The sequence below is a fragment of the Papio anubis genome, chromosome 9 (genome assembly GCF_008728515.1).
Source record: "Papio anubis isolate 15944 chromosome 9, Panubis1.0, whole genome shotgun sequence".
Taxonomy (NCBI): Eukaryota; Metazoa; Chordata; class Mammalia; order Primates; family Cercopithecidae; genus Papio; species Papio anubis.
In genome coordinates this window covers 88,125,616-88,141,116 of record NC_044984.1, presented here as the reverse complement: position 1 = coordinate 88,141,116, position 15,501 = coordinate 88,125,616, and the positions used below count along the sequence as shown (strand labels likewise).

At 40.4% G+C, this 15,501-nt stretch overlaps 1 protein-coding gene across 21 annotated transcripts in view; it reads right to left on the bottom strand.

Moving 5' to 3' along the window:
• CRADD (CASP2 and RIPK1 domain containing adaptor with death domain) overlaps positions 1-15,501 on the bottom strand; it is a 188,131-nt gene that overhangs the window by 148,336 nt on the left and 24,294 nt on the right. For 2 of the 21 annotated variants that reach the window (XR_004176157.1, XR_001892883.3), the window contains exon 3: positions 5,617-5,713. The exons of the other annotated variants lie outside the window; for them this stretch is intronic. The gene's annotated coding sequence lies outside the window, so the exon portion shown is untranslated. The remainder of the gene's footprint in view (positions 1-5,616; positions 5,714-15,501) is intronic. 21 annotated transcript variants of the gene reach the window in all.

The following is a 15,501-nucleotide window of genomic DNA, read 5'->3' as shown; positions in this document are numbered from 1 at the left end:
AATTTTAACCACCTGACCTCCCTCTAAACAACCTAATTAGGCAGCTATTTACCCTTTTCTTGAATTATGTATAGTGACAAGGAATTCATTATCTCTAGAAAGAGCCTATATCATCTTTGGACAACTATTTTAGAAAGGTCTATCTTATATTAACTTGCTACTTCTATGTCTTCCTTCTACCTTTTGAGAAATACAGAACAGAAAGAATCTCTTTTATGAATGAGAGCCATCCAAAGAGCTGAAGGCAGCTGTCATATAACCTCATCTGCATAGTGATATCCACCAGTTCCTTCCACCTTTCCTCCTGAGAGAGGTATCAAGTTCTAATGAATGCCAGTCACATACATAATTTTAAATTGTCTAGTAGCCATGTTTTAAAAAGGAAAAGCCAGGTGAAATTCATTTTAATATATTTCATGTAACCCAATATATCAAAAATATCATTTCAACAGATACTCAAAATAAATCATGAGATATTTACATTCTTTTTTCATACTAAGTCTTTGAAATCTAATGTGTATGCTATAGTCAGCCCTCCGGATCCCAGGTTCTGTATGTGTAGATTCAGTCAACCTTGAATTGAAAATATTTTTTAAATAAACAATAACAATACAACCATTAAAAAAATACACTAAAAAACCAAACCGTATAACAACTATTTACATAGCATTTACATTGTATTAGGTATTATAAATTATCCAGCATTTACACTGTATTAGGTATTATAAATTATAAATTTAAATGATCTAGAGATCATTTAAAGTCTACAGGAGGCTGTATGTAGATACATGAAAATACTATGCCATTTTTATATGAGGAACTTGAGCATCCATGGATTTTGGTATGTGCAGGGGGTCTTGGAACCAATCAATACCCGTCGGACACTGAGGGGTGACTGTATTACATGGTAGTCTATAATCAACTTAGAGGAGTCGCATTTTCACTGCTCAATGGCCACATCTGGCTAGGCACAACCATATTAAACAGCACAGGTCTGACAGAAGAACATAACACTGTATTCTGCAGAGTGACTACAGACAGCATTCAGTTAATCAGATAAACGGGCAAAATATCATGGTACCAAGTTTCTGAACCTACAGTACTGCACAGACCTCTTTTAAAGTGGTGGGAAAGAGAACTAAATTTCCTGGGCTCCTGAGACTATGTCCTAGAACTTTCAAAGGTCGATGTACCCCAGCTCAGAAACTGTTTCAAAAGTGGCTTTTTAAAAAAATGATCTTCAAAATACACACCAAAAGAGATTATATTTTGCTTGAATGTGAGCATCTCTGTGGTCCCAGACTGAAAACACTACTGGAACAGAGAACACTGGTCTGGAGTCAGGGAGTCTTTATTCTCAATTCTGCCACCAAGCTCAGTAATCACCTGAAAAGAAATCAATTCTTTTCTACAGGACTCTTTTCTCTAAGGGTGCTCCACTTCCCCACTAAACAACACTGTCCTCAGCATTCACAAATCATCCTTTTAACAATTCATTCTAGAATTCTGCCCACAAGTAGCAAAAAGCTCCTAGTCTACAGTTTTTAAGCCCACATTTCTCACTCTTGAAAATCAGAATGTCATTTACCTGTCTTCATAATTCCAACAATTTCCCACTCTTCAAAATTCCATAAAAATAAAAATTAACAATGAATTATCCCTAGGGTCTTTCAGTGTCCTGGAACAGAATGCTTCGGGACCAAAAATCCTAAACCCATTTTGAACAACTAAACAATCTTTTACAATCCATTCAGCTTTCGCAAGCTTTAATTTAATGTTACTGATGTTTTTTCTGGCCTGTTCAAAATAAACATTCCTGCCTTTCATTTATTGACTTTATGAGTACTTGTCAAGGACCTACTGTGCATGACAACACACTGGGAACACGGATGAGCTGTAAAAAAGATACGTAAATGCCGTCCTTTCTTGCAAAAGGCTGACACTCTAGCAATGAATGAAAGACAATAAACTAGCATATAACTAAGCAGGACAATTTCAGGTAGTAAAGAATGATATAACAATAAAGCTAACATTTGAGAGCAATATCACGCTCCAGATACTCTTCTAAATAGTAACTAGTTTAATCCTCTTAACAACTCTACGAGGTATGTGCCTCTATTATTGACCCCACCTTCATACATGAGGAAATTGAGAAGAAGAGCAGTCAGTGCTAGAAAAAACAGAACATAGGAACTGTAAGAGGGCAAGTGTCTAGTGCACTATCAAGAGTCTAGGAGACCAGGTGTGGTGGCTCATGCCTGTAATCCCAGCACTTTGGGAGGCCCAGGTGGGCAGATCACCTGAGGTCAGGAGTTCAAGAGCAGACTGGCCAACATGGTGAAACCCCAGTTCTACTAAAAACACAAAAATTAGCCAGGAGTGGTGGCTCACGCCTGTAATCCCAACTACTCAGGAGGCTGAGGCACAAGAATCACTTGAACCCGGGAGGTGGAGGTTGCAGTGAGCCGAGATTGTGCCACTGCACTCCAACCTGGGGGGACAGAGTGAGACTCTGTCTCCAAAAAAAAAAAAAGAAAGAGTCTAGGAGGGTACAAAAGGTCTCTATGAGGTCCTCTGGGCTGAGGCTTGAATGAAGAACTAGCCACACAAAGATCTAGGGTCAGAGTGTTCCAGAGAGAGGGAACAGCAAGTACAAAACCCCTAAGATGGGATGAACTTGGCAGGATGAACCTCAAGGGCTCAAGGAACAGAAAGAAATAAAATGTGGCTGATAAAGAGGGAGGGGAGAGGAGTAAGAGAAGAGGTAAAGAGGCAAGAGTAAGAGCTAATTTATGATGAGGAGTCTGGATTTTATTACAAATACAACGAAAATCCCCCTAGGGTTTTTAAGTTGGGGAATAACATGATCTGATTTACATCTTTAAAAGATCCCTCTGCTTGCTATGTGGGAAATCAACTGTAGAAAGCAAGAATTGAATCAGAGAAACAAGGAGTGAGAAGATGGAAGCCAATCAGCACTTGAGTAACTCAAGCTTCCCTCTGCCATTTAACATTATATCAGCCCAGAGCAACTGGTTTGTTTCCTTTTTGCTTCTTTTCCTGAGTTTACTTCTCCTGCTGATGGAGCCACTTGCTCTAGGTTACAGTAAGATCCAGAGAAGAGTTGAGGACCCCTTCAGATTCCTTTGGCTTTTGATTTTAACCTCTAATATACCCAGAGGAACATGTACAACACAATATGAATGGCAAGTAAAGCCAAAAAAAAAAAAAAGGCAGAGCGAGGAGTCAATCAATGATCATCTTCAGCTGCGGCTCAATAAAGCCCAAAATGTTCACAGCAATTCACTCTATAAACAATTCATAGCTCAAAGCCAAAGGGTTCAAATAACACTCAAAGGCCTTGGACTTCACTAATAATATCTATCTCTAACTGAAAAGATAATACTAACAAATATCTAAGCATACTGAGGAGAACTGTCGGCAAACATCACCACTAATCATTCTTCCTATCCCTGTCTCTGCATCCCAACTATCCCATCAAGAAGGGGAATTTACTTCCCCTCCCTTTGAATTTGGGCTGGCCTTGTGACTCACTTTGACCAATAGGATGTGATGAAAGTGATGTGCCAGTTCTAGATCTAGGCTTCAAGAGACATAGAAGCTGGCAGGGCATGGTGGCTCACGCCTATAATCCCAGCATTTTGGGAGGCAAAGGTGGGTGGATCACCTGAGGTCAGGAGTTCAAGACCAGCATGCCCAACATGGTGAAACCCCATCTCTACTAAAAATACAGAATTTAGCTGCTGTGGTGGCATGCACCTGTAATCCCAGCTACTAGGGAGGCTGAGGAAGGAGAACTGCTTGAACCCAGTAGGCAGAGGTTGCAGTGAGCCGAGATTGTGCCACTGCACTCCAGCCTGGGCAACAGAGCAAGACTCCGTCTCAGAAAAAAAAAAAAAGTAAAAGTAAAATGAAGTAGAAGCTTCCTTATTCTCACACTTGGAACCCAGCCACCATGCTGTAAGGTGGCTGGTCTAGATACCAGAGAAAATGAGAAATTATGGAAGAAAACTAAGGAACTCTAGTCTACAGCCAACAGGAAACATGAGAGCAAAGCTTTCTTGGACATTCTAGTCCAGCCAAGTTCTGAAACTGAAAACATCTGCTGTATTAGTGATGCTAGTGGACACTACCACATGGAACAGAAAACCACTCAGCTTAACCCAGCCAACACACCAAGTTGTGAGAAATAATAAACTGCTGTTTTAAGTTACTATGTTTTGGAACATTTATGTGGAATTTCAACAGGTCAATACAAAAAGCAGGATATTCCAGACAGAAATATGAGCAGGAGCAAAGACAAAGAAATGGTATAGTAAAGAATATTTTTCAAGAAAGGCAAGTTCTCTAATAACTGCCACCAGTCATGAACCAGCTATTCTAGTTCAATGGTTAAAATGAACCACTTGTGGAAAGTAGTATGGTGATTCTTCAAAGATGTAAAAGCAGAACTACCATTCAACCCAGCAATCCCATTACTGGGTATATATCCAGACGAATATAAATCATCCTACCATAAAGACACACACACATGAATGTTCACTGAAGCACTATTCACAACAGCAAAGACATGGAATCAACTTAAATGCCCATCAGTGACAAACTGGATAAAGAAAATGTGGTACATATGCACCATGGAATACTACACAGCCACAAAAAAGAATAAGATCATGTCTTTTGTGGGAATATGGGTAGAGCTGGAGGCTATTACCCTTAGCAGACTAAGGAAGGAACAGAAAACCAAATACTGCATGTTCTCACTTTTAAGTGGGAGCTAAATGATAAGAAAATATGAATACAAAGAAGGAAACAATAGAAAATTGCGGTCTACTTGACGGGAGAGGGTGGGAGGAAGGAGAGGAGTAGAAAAGATAACTACTGAGTACTGGGCTTAATACCTGGGTGATGAAATAATCTGTACAACAAACCTCCGTGACATGTGTTTACCTATGTAACAAACCTTCACATGTACTCCCAAACCTATAATAAAAGTTAAAAATAAAGAAAAAATAATAATTTCCTGTGCAAGTCCTATTACAATGCTTATATATTCGCAAAATGGTTTGCAGGACGCAAAGTTGTAAAATAAGGACCCCTGATGTCAGAGAGGTGAAGCTGATGATCTATGAATACATTATGTAACTTTCTGCTTCTCTTTCACTCTGCCTTGCAGGCATCCAGCAATATCATCTATTCTTCACTTTGCTAAATCTTATCCTTGGCAGAGCCTTCATAAATAAGATTGGCACCCAAATAAAAGAAGCCCCGGAGGGCTACCTTGACCCTTCTACCATGTGAAGACACAACAACAAGGTACTGTCTATGAACCAGGAAATGGGCCCTCACCAGACACCTAATCTGCTGGTGCCTTGATCTTGGATGTACCAGCTTCTAGAACGGTGGGAACTAAGTTTCTATTGTTTATAAGCTACCCAGTTTACACTGTTTTGTTATAGCAGCTCAAAAACACACCCTGTTTCAAGATTCTGCATTCATTTACTCATTCATATATTCAGCCATATTTTATTGGGCACTAATGATGCCAGGCACTACTCTAGGTGCTCAGGATACAATAATTAACAAGGCAGACAATACCTCTGGCTTCATGGAGATAAACTGTGTTGATGAACAGGAAGTAGACAGAGTGGTCAGAGAAGGCTGGAGGAGAACACAGTTGACCAGAGATCTCGATCTGATGGAAGTGAGAAAGCAAACTATGAGAATATCTGAAAAAAAAGAGCATTCCAGGCAGAGGAATGAGCAAAAGGCAAAGATCCTCAAATGCCTACACATCCATGGGAGAAGGCCAGTGAGTGAGGAAAAGAGAGGTAGCAAAGGGGATCAGAGAGGATGCAGGGATCCAGATCCCAGAGGGACTTTTGGGAATGGCCAACGCTTTGGACTTTATGTTTTCAGAGTGATAGAAAGTATCTCCTTATAGCCTTTCCCAGCCCCTAACTAAGACTCTATTGATTCCTTCTCCTTCTTGTGTTCTTATCACCTGTACTTTTATTTAGCAGTTAGTCTATATTCCATGAATTTCTGTTCATCTCTTATATATCAGTTCTGTGTCCTCAGCTATGTCTCAATGGCAAGGATCAGTCATATTCTCCTCTGTATTCCCAGGGTCTGGCACCTACGAGATGCTCAATAAATCTTTCTGGAAAGTGATAATGATGATGTAATCTCTTAGAATCTTTTCTAGCTGCAAGATCTATGATGCCTTTGAACCCTCTCAACAAACTAGTTTGCACAATGACTCAGAGGACTGACATCTTTCTAGATATTTTGAGATTATATTCATGCCACTTTTAGAGTCTCCATCCATCAAATGACTAGAATGAATTACATTAGAGTTTTGTTTAAATGAAGGCTGTCACTTGGAATGGGATTCCCTTACATGGAACTACCTACTAATATTTGCACTTTAAGCCACCTGAACCTCAGGAGAGTAATAAATTGCTATTAAATAAATGCTATTCTGATGTGATCTCATCACTAGTCATTAATGAAGGCCTCAAATTCTTTGTTTCTTCTCCCAGTGAAAAGTGAAGGATAATGCTACTCCCCTCCCCGACTCCCTCCTGACCCCAAGTCTGGGTTGGACTTAGTGTTTTACTTGACCAATAATATGCAGGAGGACTGGTGTTCTGGGACTTATGAGGCTACATCCTAAGAAACCCTGAACCTTGAAGCTTCCGTCCTCACATTTTGGGAAACCCAGCTCCCATGCTGAAAGAAACCTAAGCCACATGGAGAGACCACATGCCAGTGCTCAGGCATGCTGGGCCCCAGCTAAGCCACCTGCCCAGAGCCAGGCATCCCAGTCGAGGCACCAGACGTCTGAGTCTGAGATCTCAAAAGTGGATCCCCTATCCCCAGATTCCTCAGCTGACACCATGCGGATTAGAGACAAACTGCCCAGCTGAGCCCTTTGTTAATTCCTAACCCACAAAATCACAACCAAGATAAAATGGGTTATTTTAAGGTATCAAGTTTTGGAGTGGTTTGTTATGTAGCAGTAGACTTAAAAAAACAAAAAACAGAAACAGAATCATATCACTACTGATCCAGAACTCACAAGACTGCCTTCCTCCCAATCATTTATAAAATTGACAGACAGACACAGTCTGAGGTTTGTCCAAGGTTCAATGACCACTCTGCCCAGAGATTTGATCCATGACAAATGACACAGACAGATTAGATGACTTTGAATGCGCATCCTGAATCAATCATACGAATAGAATTTCAGGCCAATGAAAGTCATTTGAAATGTAACCAAGGTAAAAGTCACAGCATCCATTTGGATTGTAGAGGTCACAGAATTAGGCTATTGGCCAAATTATACATATTTTTTTCACTCAAGTCACCCTGCTGGCAAGAAAATAATTTATTACACTACTTAAATACAAGGATAGGACTTAAAACATAATGGAAATGTACATTTCTATCATAAAGTTAAAAAGATCCAGCTACTAAACAATGATTGCATGCAATACTAAGAATTTCTGAAATGATTTTCAGTCAGATGCTGCCAGAATGGAAAACACTCAATTGCAAACAGTCCTCTCCTTTAGAACATCCTTTGTTTGTACAAAGAAGTTACATTATGAAAACAAAAGCTCCCCAAAATGGGTAGGGAGTTTTACCCCCATCAGTATGATCACTTCTCCCAAAAGCTGTCACTTCAGGCTCTGTGATTAAGTGGCTTCTGATAAAACAGCACACTCATTTCATATTGCCCTCCTTCCTCTCCCTCACTACCTTCAAGTCATATTTGGCTCTCCGAAAAAACACAGTACCATTAAGTGGACCCAAGGAGAGGAGTAAAGGTAACACACACACACAAAACCAAATTTTGGTAGTAAATGCTTTAGAGCATCAATTTTTCATATAAACTGCTATCTTGAACTATGTCTAATCATAGTTCTAATCATAGTCTATCACCCACATTTTTCATACTATGAATTCACACTCACCATTGGTACATTTTAAAGAATCAACAAAAGAAAATAATGACTCAAGAAAACACCCTGAAAGCTAAGGGCATGGCAATGTGAAAATGGTAAAATGCTTTTAAGAGAAAATATCACCTTCTAACTTCAAATTTGCACATATTTGCTTGAAAGTACATATTTGCTCCAAAAATAATTCATTAGCAATAACAACAATAAAACCATAACAAAAGAAACCAAAACGTCAACACTTGTCTCACTGGCAGCTATATGAGTACATGTATTTTTTATAAGAGAACTCCAGAATTAGAGAAGAAAAACCACTAACTTCTGATGAGAATATTTAATGAAAAAAATAACCATTGCCTTCACATAGAAACCACTCCTTCCGCAGCAGTGAATCATTAACTCAGAATAATACATGTTTAAAAACATGTACTCATAGTCCTATACTACATCGCATTTCCAAAACTGCCTAAAAAGCAAAAGTAGATGGTAATGCCGTCAAAAGCAAATACAGTGACATTTTGGTTATGTGGCTCTGACAAATGAAAGTTCAACAAGAATTTAAGAAATGAAGCTGAGGATATAAATCGTGTTCTTTTCATTTAAGTGAGAACATCAGCAGCTCCATCTGTTCCAGCTCTAGGAGCCATTACTGACACATTAAATTCCAAACAAGAGGAAGGCCTTTAGGTTAACAAGGAAAGCAAGTCTGATTAAATGTCAAACCACATGATACTAAGCTTCTTGCACCTTCTGTATCATCAAGAAAGTCAAACCCTGCTCAGTGCTAATGCAAAAGCACTGCTGATGGGGAAAAGGAACGTATTTCCAATGCATCTCTTCCGATCATTAAGGTCATCTGTCTAATGTGTTCAAGGCAGACAGAAGACTGTCCCTAGAGTACAGAAAACTTATCTTTCCCATCTGAAATGGTCCTGCCTCAGGAAAAGAACTTTTACTAAAACACGACTACACAATAGTAGTCGTCTGCAGTACACAGAAATTTAATCATCTGTAGTAGTAGTCTGTAGTACATAGAAATTTAATCATAAAAGTTCCCTTCAGAATCCCCCAAAATTAATGACTTTAAACATTTCATTTAATTAAGTAATTTTTTCAATTTCAAAATTTTCTGTGGTGATCTGGTCCATAAATGCATCTGCACAACAAATAATTATTGATGGGACAGGCACTGTCCTGGGGTCTGGGAATGCAGGATAAAGCAGGCAGTTAAAGCTGCCCTACTTCTCAAGAGTTTACAGTCTAGAGAAGGGAAATTCACTTGTCAAGTAACAAGTCCAATCAAGTGCAGAGAATAATTCCAGATAGCATTAAATGCTGTGCAAGACACAAAACAGGATAATATTGCAGAAAGTGACTTGGGAGGTGGCTAATTTGGACTGATGAGGCAGGCCTCATCAAGGAGGCCTGACACATAAATTACCAGAGGGAGCCACTTATTAGAGCAAAACTGGGAGCAGGGCACACCAGGCACAGAGAACGGCTAGGCTGGAACAAAGGCCTCGAGGTGGGCACTGACTTGGCCAACTGGAGCGACAGAAGAGGCCTGTGCTGGGCTACAGGGAGAAGGTGGGGAATGGTAGATATGACTAGAGAAGCCAGCAGGAGTCCCCACGTCACAAGTGTCCCTTTTGGGCCCTGGTGAAGAGCTCTGATTCTCAGTGCAATGTAAAATCCTCGGAGGAGGTTTTAAGCAGAGGAAGAACAAAGTCTGATTTCTATTTTTAAAAGATGGCTCTGATTGCCAAGTGGAAAACGTTTTATGGGAAAGTACATGTGGAGGCTACTGCAGTAATTCAGGCAAGGGATGGAGTCAAGTAGACAGGGGGAATGTTGTAGAAGGCTTGCTAATGGAATATACAAAGGGAAGGAAGGTAGGTACAGCAAAGAAGGAAACAAGGATAAAGCCTAAGGTTTTGGCTAGAACAATCTGGTAAAATACAGATGGTGCCTTTTAAAATACAGTAGACATAAGGTGGTTTAGAGAAGGGAAAGTGGAAATCAAGATTTGTTTCATTTAGCTCACTCATTTCAGAGATGGGTAAATGATGTACCAAGTATGTAAATGACTTAACCAAAGAAGCTTAACTGCCTAGTTGAAGAGCTGGAATTAGAACCCGACTTTCTACTTTCTAATCCAGTAGTCTTTTAGTTAAGAGTATTAAATTGAGATTTCCAGATTAAATAATTTCCAGTTATGCTATTATTATTATTAATTATTCACGCAAAGGCTCCAAATAGGCCAGGTGTGGTGGCTCACACCTGTAATCCCAGCACTTTGGGAGGCCAAGGCAGGCAGATCCCTTGAGCTCAGGAGTTCGAGACCAGCCTGGGCAACATGGTGGAACCCCCATCTCTACCAAAAAAAAAAAGGTTTCAAATAATTTGAAGGTAAGTGAGCATTAGAAATCAAAAGTATATATGAATTTACAAAGGTAACAAAATTTCACAAAACTACACACACTAAAAACAGATTGCATGTAAAAACTATTCCACTAAGGTCTGTTCTTGAATTACTAGTATTGCACCAATGTCAATTTCCTGCTTTTGACAATGTGCTATGATCATGTAAGATATGATCTTACATTGGGGGAAGCTGAGTGAAGGGTACCTGGGATCTCTCAGTACTATTTTTGCAACTTCTTGTCTTAAATTATTTCAAAGTAAAAAATTATTTTTTAAAAAAGAGGCTGGGTATGGTGGCTCACACCTGTAATGCCAGCACTTTGGGAGGCTGAGGTGGGCAGATGGCTTGAGCTCAGAAGTTCTACACCAGCCTGGACAACATGGTAAAACCTCGTCTCTACAAAAAAAATACAAAAATTAGCCAGGTGTGGTGGCATGCGCCTGTAGTCCCAGCTAATTGGGAGGTTGAAGTGGGAGGGTTGCTTGAGCAATTGCTTGAGGCAGAGGTTGCAGTGAGCCAAGATCGCGCTGCTGCACTCAAGCCTGGGCAACAGAACCAGACTCTGTCTCAAAAAAAAAAAAAGAAAAAGAAAGTAAACTTGCCCAAGAACACTGAACCAAGGGAGACTGCCAAAATTCGAGACTTGATCAACTGATTTGTGGTTGACTATACCATAATTTTTATTCAAATGTTGTTTAAATTAAAAGCACTTTAAAAAAAAAAATCAACACCTAATGGCATCTACTTTCTTTCGCAGATAAAGAGAAACTTCTTTTGTGACCTTTTGGAAGGTAATCAGTCTTTGGCTGGATCTGTTTCCTTCCGCACTCAAGAACATAGTCAGCATGCAGTCAGCGATCTAGGAGCCAAAATCTGCATTTGGCTGGCTTTGGGAGTCTATATTAGGTGTAAAATGCTGTTCTAAAACAATTAAAATGGCAATGCTTTCATTTCCTGAGTGGATTGAACAAAACAACATAAATGATTTAAGCCATTTGTGAAATGAATCGGAAGGGAATTTACCAAAAAGGTGATTCTATCCAATTTAACCAAGGCCACTGCTGTCAAGAGCCTGCAGAGAACTCTCAATATTGCTAAAAGGCTGGCAGCTACATCCTCATTTACAGGACCACTAGAGCACCTGTATGGTACACTTGCCTGAAAAGAATTGTGTTTTGGTGGGGGCTGAGGGGGTAGAGCTAATGGAGGTAAAGATTGGGGGTGGTGGAACAGTGTAAACAGTGTTCTAAGAAGCCTGGAGCCAAGAAAACCCAGAAAAGGAGTCAAAGAACAGGTTGAATTGTTTCCCTCTTAAAAGAGAAATTGCAGAGTTGAGAGCACTATATCACATAGTGCCACATTCAGATACCACCTAGCATATGGGATTCTCAGTTCCTCCCAAAGTCTATCACCATCAGGCCTAGCAGCAGCACCAACCTGAAGCTAACTCAGGTTGGATTTTCTTAAGGTGAGAAACAGAATGAATGTCTCTATTATGTCAACTAAGATCTGGGGAAATCTGGTGGATGTGGGGCAGTTAATGAAGTCCACACCCTGGAACACAGGAGTTGAAGTGATGGTTTTTTATCTCTCCCTAGGCCAGTTCCCTTATATTCAGGGCTCACTCACCTACCCTACCAAGCCCAGATCCAAAGCCTAGATATCAAGATCATCCAACAACTAATCCCCTCTCTCTTTACCTGTGTCTCTTCTAAACACATCAATTCTTTACTTGAGCCAAAATGTCTATTTGCTTTCCTTCCCTCACAGCAGGCACTCATTTAAGATTTAAGAACCTACTTTGTTAAAGGTTCTGTGATGGCTGCAGCAGATGTGAACAAGGCATAGACCCTGACGTAACTCAAGGGGATGGCATTCGATGGTGAGAGGGAGCTAGGGAAGAGTTAGCTACATTTACAGGTAACTATGTTAAAACATGGAGAAAGATCATCACAAAAATCTGTGGAGGTTCAAAGAAAAAAAAATTCCCAGTTGAGGAGAATGTGGAAAGGCTTCTGGGAAAAGAAAGGAATTAGGCTCTGAAGAACAGATAAGATTTTGGGAAGCAGAGGTTAGAAAGTGGGGTGGGGGGAAATTATAGTCCAAAAAAAAAGAGCTCAGGCAAATGTCTACTGAAAAGACATTACAGCATCATTGTAACAGTGGGGGAGAGATAATGGCTCCTCTCTCATCCTCCAAAGATAGGTCCAGATCCAGGTAATTTCCTCCTTTGCCAGCACAGAGAATGTTACTCATTAACTGAATCATATTCTCAGGAATTTGGAATTTTCAAAGCAGTAAAAAGTTGTGGTCTCCTAGAAACTCTTTTCTTCTCAGAAGATCAAAGAACTAGCATTTGACGAAAAGGCTGTTCTCCCTGGAGGACTGCTGGCCAATCTCTTTTTCATGTTAGCTTCCTTTTTGTCTTCCTCTCTCTGAGTCTCCCTTCTACTCTGCTAGCACTATTCCCACAAGGGACAAGATGGCTGGGGCTCCAGCAGTCACTTAGGACCGTGAGGGAATCTTGAGAATGGAAATCATTTGCCAAGGATGGCAAAGCATAAACAGAGAAGGAGCCTTAGCCTCTGGTAACTGTGGAGCAGTCATACCAGCCCACAACCCTGGGGACTACTTCAGACGTGCGTGTGTGTGTGCGTGTATGTGTGTGTGCGTGTGTGTCTGTGTGTCTGTGTGTGAGAGAGAGAGAAAGAGAGAAAGAAGGATATAGAGGAGAAAGAGGAGGAGGAGGAGGGGAAAATAAACCTTCCGTCTTATTAAAATCTCTGTCATTTGGGTTTTCTGTTGAATGTTGCCAAATCTAATTCAATAATTAATACAGATAAGGTTGGGCCATATTACGGGAGGTCTGGAATGAATTTTAAAATGTCTGAAATTAATTTTGTAGACAATGAGGAAAATTTAAATGTATTTTCAGAGAAAAACATCTTTAATTTGAGCACTCATCATTTGTCCAATAGCACTAGGTCCCCGCCCTCTGGAAGTTACAACCTATAGAGAAGCACACCAAATAGGAAGTGCAAGATGCGCAGAAGCCCGTGATGAGAGGACTTACTCCAACACAGAAGGTGTAGGAAGGCTTCCTGAAAACACACCTAAGCTAAACCCCAAAGGAGGAACTGGAGTTAACATGGCAAAGAAAGAAGTAAAAACATTCACACTATAGGCAAAGACACTGAGGCAAAACAAAAATCAAACAAACAAAACCCAACAGCACAGCACCTTAAAAAACAAACTGGGCCAGGCGCGGTGGCTCACACCCATAATCCTAGCACTTTGGGAGGCCGAGGTGGGCGGATCACAAGGTCAGGAGACCGAGACCATCCTGGCTAACATGGTGAAACCCCATCTCTACTAAAAATACAAAAAATTAGCCAGGCATGGTGGCAGGCGCCTGTAGTCCCAGCTATTTAGGAGGCTGAGGCAGGAGAATGGTGTGAACCCGAGAGGCAGAGCTTGCAGTGAGCCGAGATCACGGCACAGCACTCCAGACTGGGCAACAGTGCAAGACTCCATCTCAAAAAAAAAAAAAATACTGAAGGAAGTCAAATTTGGCTAGTATGTGGAAGAGCGGTTCTCCAGAGAATGGCACAATAGGATGCTGGAATGGTGTGCAGGGGTCACAGTGATGGGAAGAAAGCTTTGGAAGACAAACCTGGCAGCTTCTTTGTACAGGCAGACCAGTTACACAGTAGTTTGGAGAAGCAATAAAAGCCTAAAGTAAGAGACAGGTGCATAACTCAGAAAATCATGACACTGATGGAAATACTGAGGGCAGGAGCAGGAACTAGATTCAGTGAGAAAAACTCACTCTATCTGCAACATGCTGGGTTTAATGTTCCAGCAAGGCATCCTGAGATGTCAGGGAAGTACTTGGCATCTCCTCTGTCTGGACTGGCTTCTTTCCCTGGAACCAATGACTCTACCTTCCATAAAACCCAGATTCACCTTAGAAGCACTCCCTACTTTATTCCCTTCCCCTCTGAGATCGCTCCTTCATGCTGCATGCTCTGGTGGAATTCCATTCACTTTGTAGGCTGCTAGTACATGTTCAGAATTCATAAGCATGTCACCCCTCTCTTACCATACAGACTTCAACCTCCTTGAAGGACAAGGGCTCTCTAGCTTCTATTTCTGATGGAATGCTTTTGATACCTTTTAGAGCCCACAGCACTCTACGAGCACTTAAAATGTTAAATTCCTTAGGGGATTGAGAAACCTAATATAGGTTTCACTTCTAAACAACAGACAGAAATATTAATAGTACAATGGCTATCTCAGGGAATGGGAAGAAATTTATACCCTTGCTTAGCATTACTCATCAGAAGGTTTGAATCTCAATGACAAAAGATTCCCTTCAAAGGAGGTGAAAACAGAGACAAGGTGGGGGGATGTAAAAAATACATTAAATGCCTAATGGATGGGAACAAAAGGCAAATGCTTCATGACTGCAGACCTTGCTTAATGCTTTCTGTGGTTAGTATTCAAATGCTAACATTATCTCATCATGCCAATACTTACAAATCTTGAGACTAAACCATGAGTAAACATACAGGATAAGCTGAAACTAAATCCTTATGTGAATGTGCAGAGCACAAAAGGGTTTTATCTGTTTGGTTTACCTAATTCTTTTTCTCTTATGTACAATTTTAGAAATGAAAGAAAAGCTTCAATGGCCCTGGTATGACAGATCTCTTCTGGCAAAATCTAATTCAAAAAAAAAAAAAAATGGCAAAGATAATGATATATATTCAGAGGAAAAGTTTACCCTGAAGAAACGCCTCCCGAGTTTTGATTCTCGAAACAATTTTAGAACTAAGCATTTGCTTTAATCCAGCACTCAGTTAGGCACCAAGTAAAGAAAGGCAAATAAAGCTGATTCCGGTCATAAGAAAAAAAACCAAAGCTTTTTTGGGAAAAGCCGCAGGTTTTTTTTTTTCTGGTTTCTGGCCTTTCTCACTCTATACCAGGGGTGGTAGGCTTTTTCTGTAAAGGGCCAGATAGTAAATATTTTAGGTTTTGTGGACCATAAGGTCTCTATTGCAGCTACTTGACTCTGCCGGTATAGTGTGA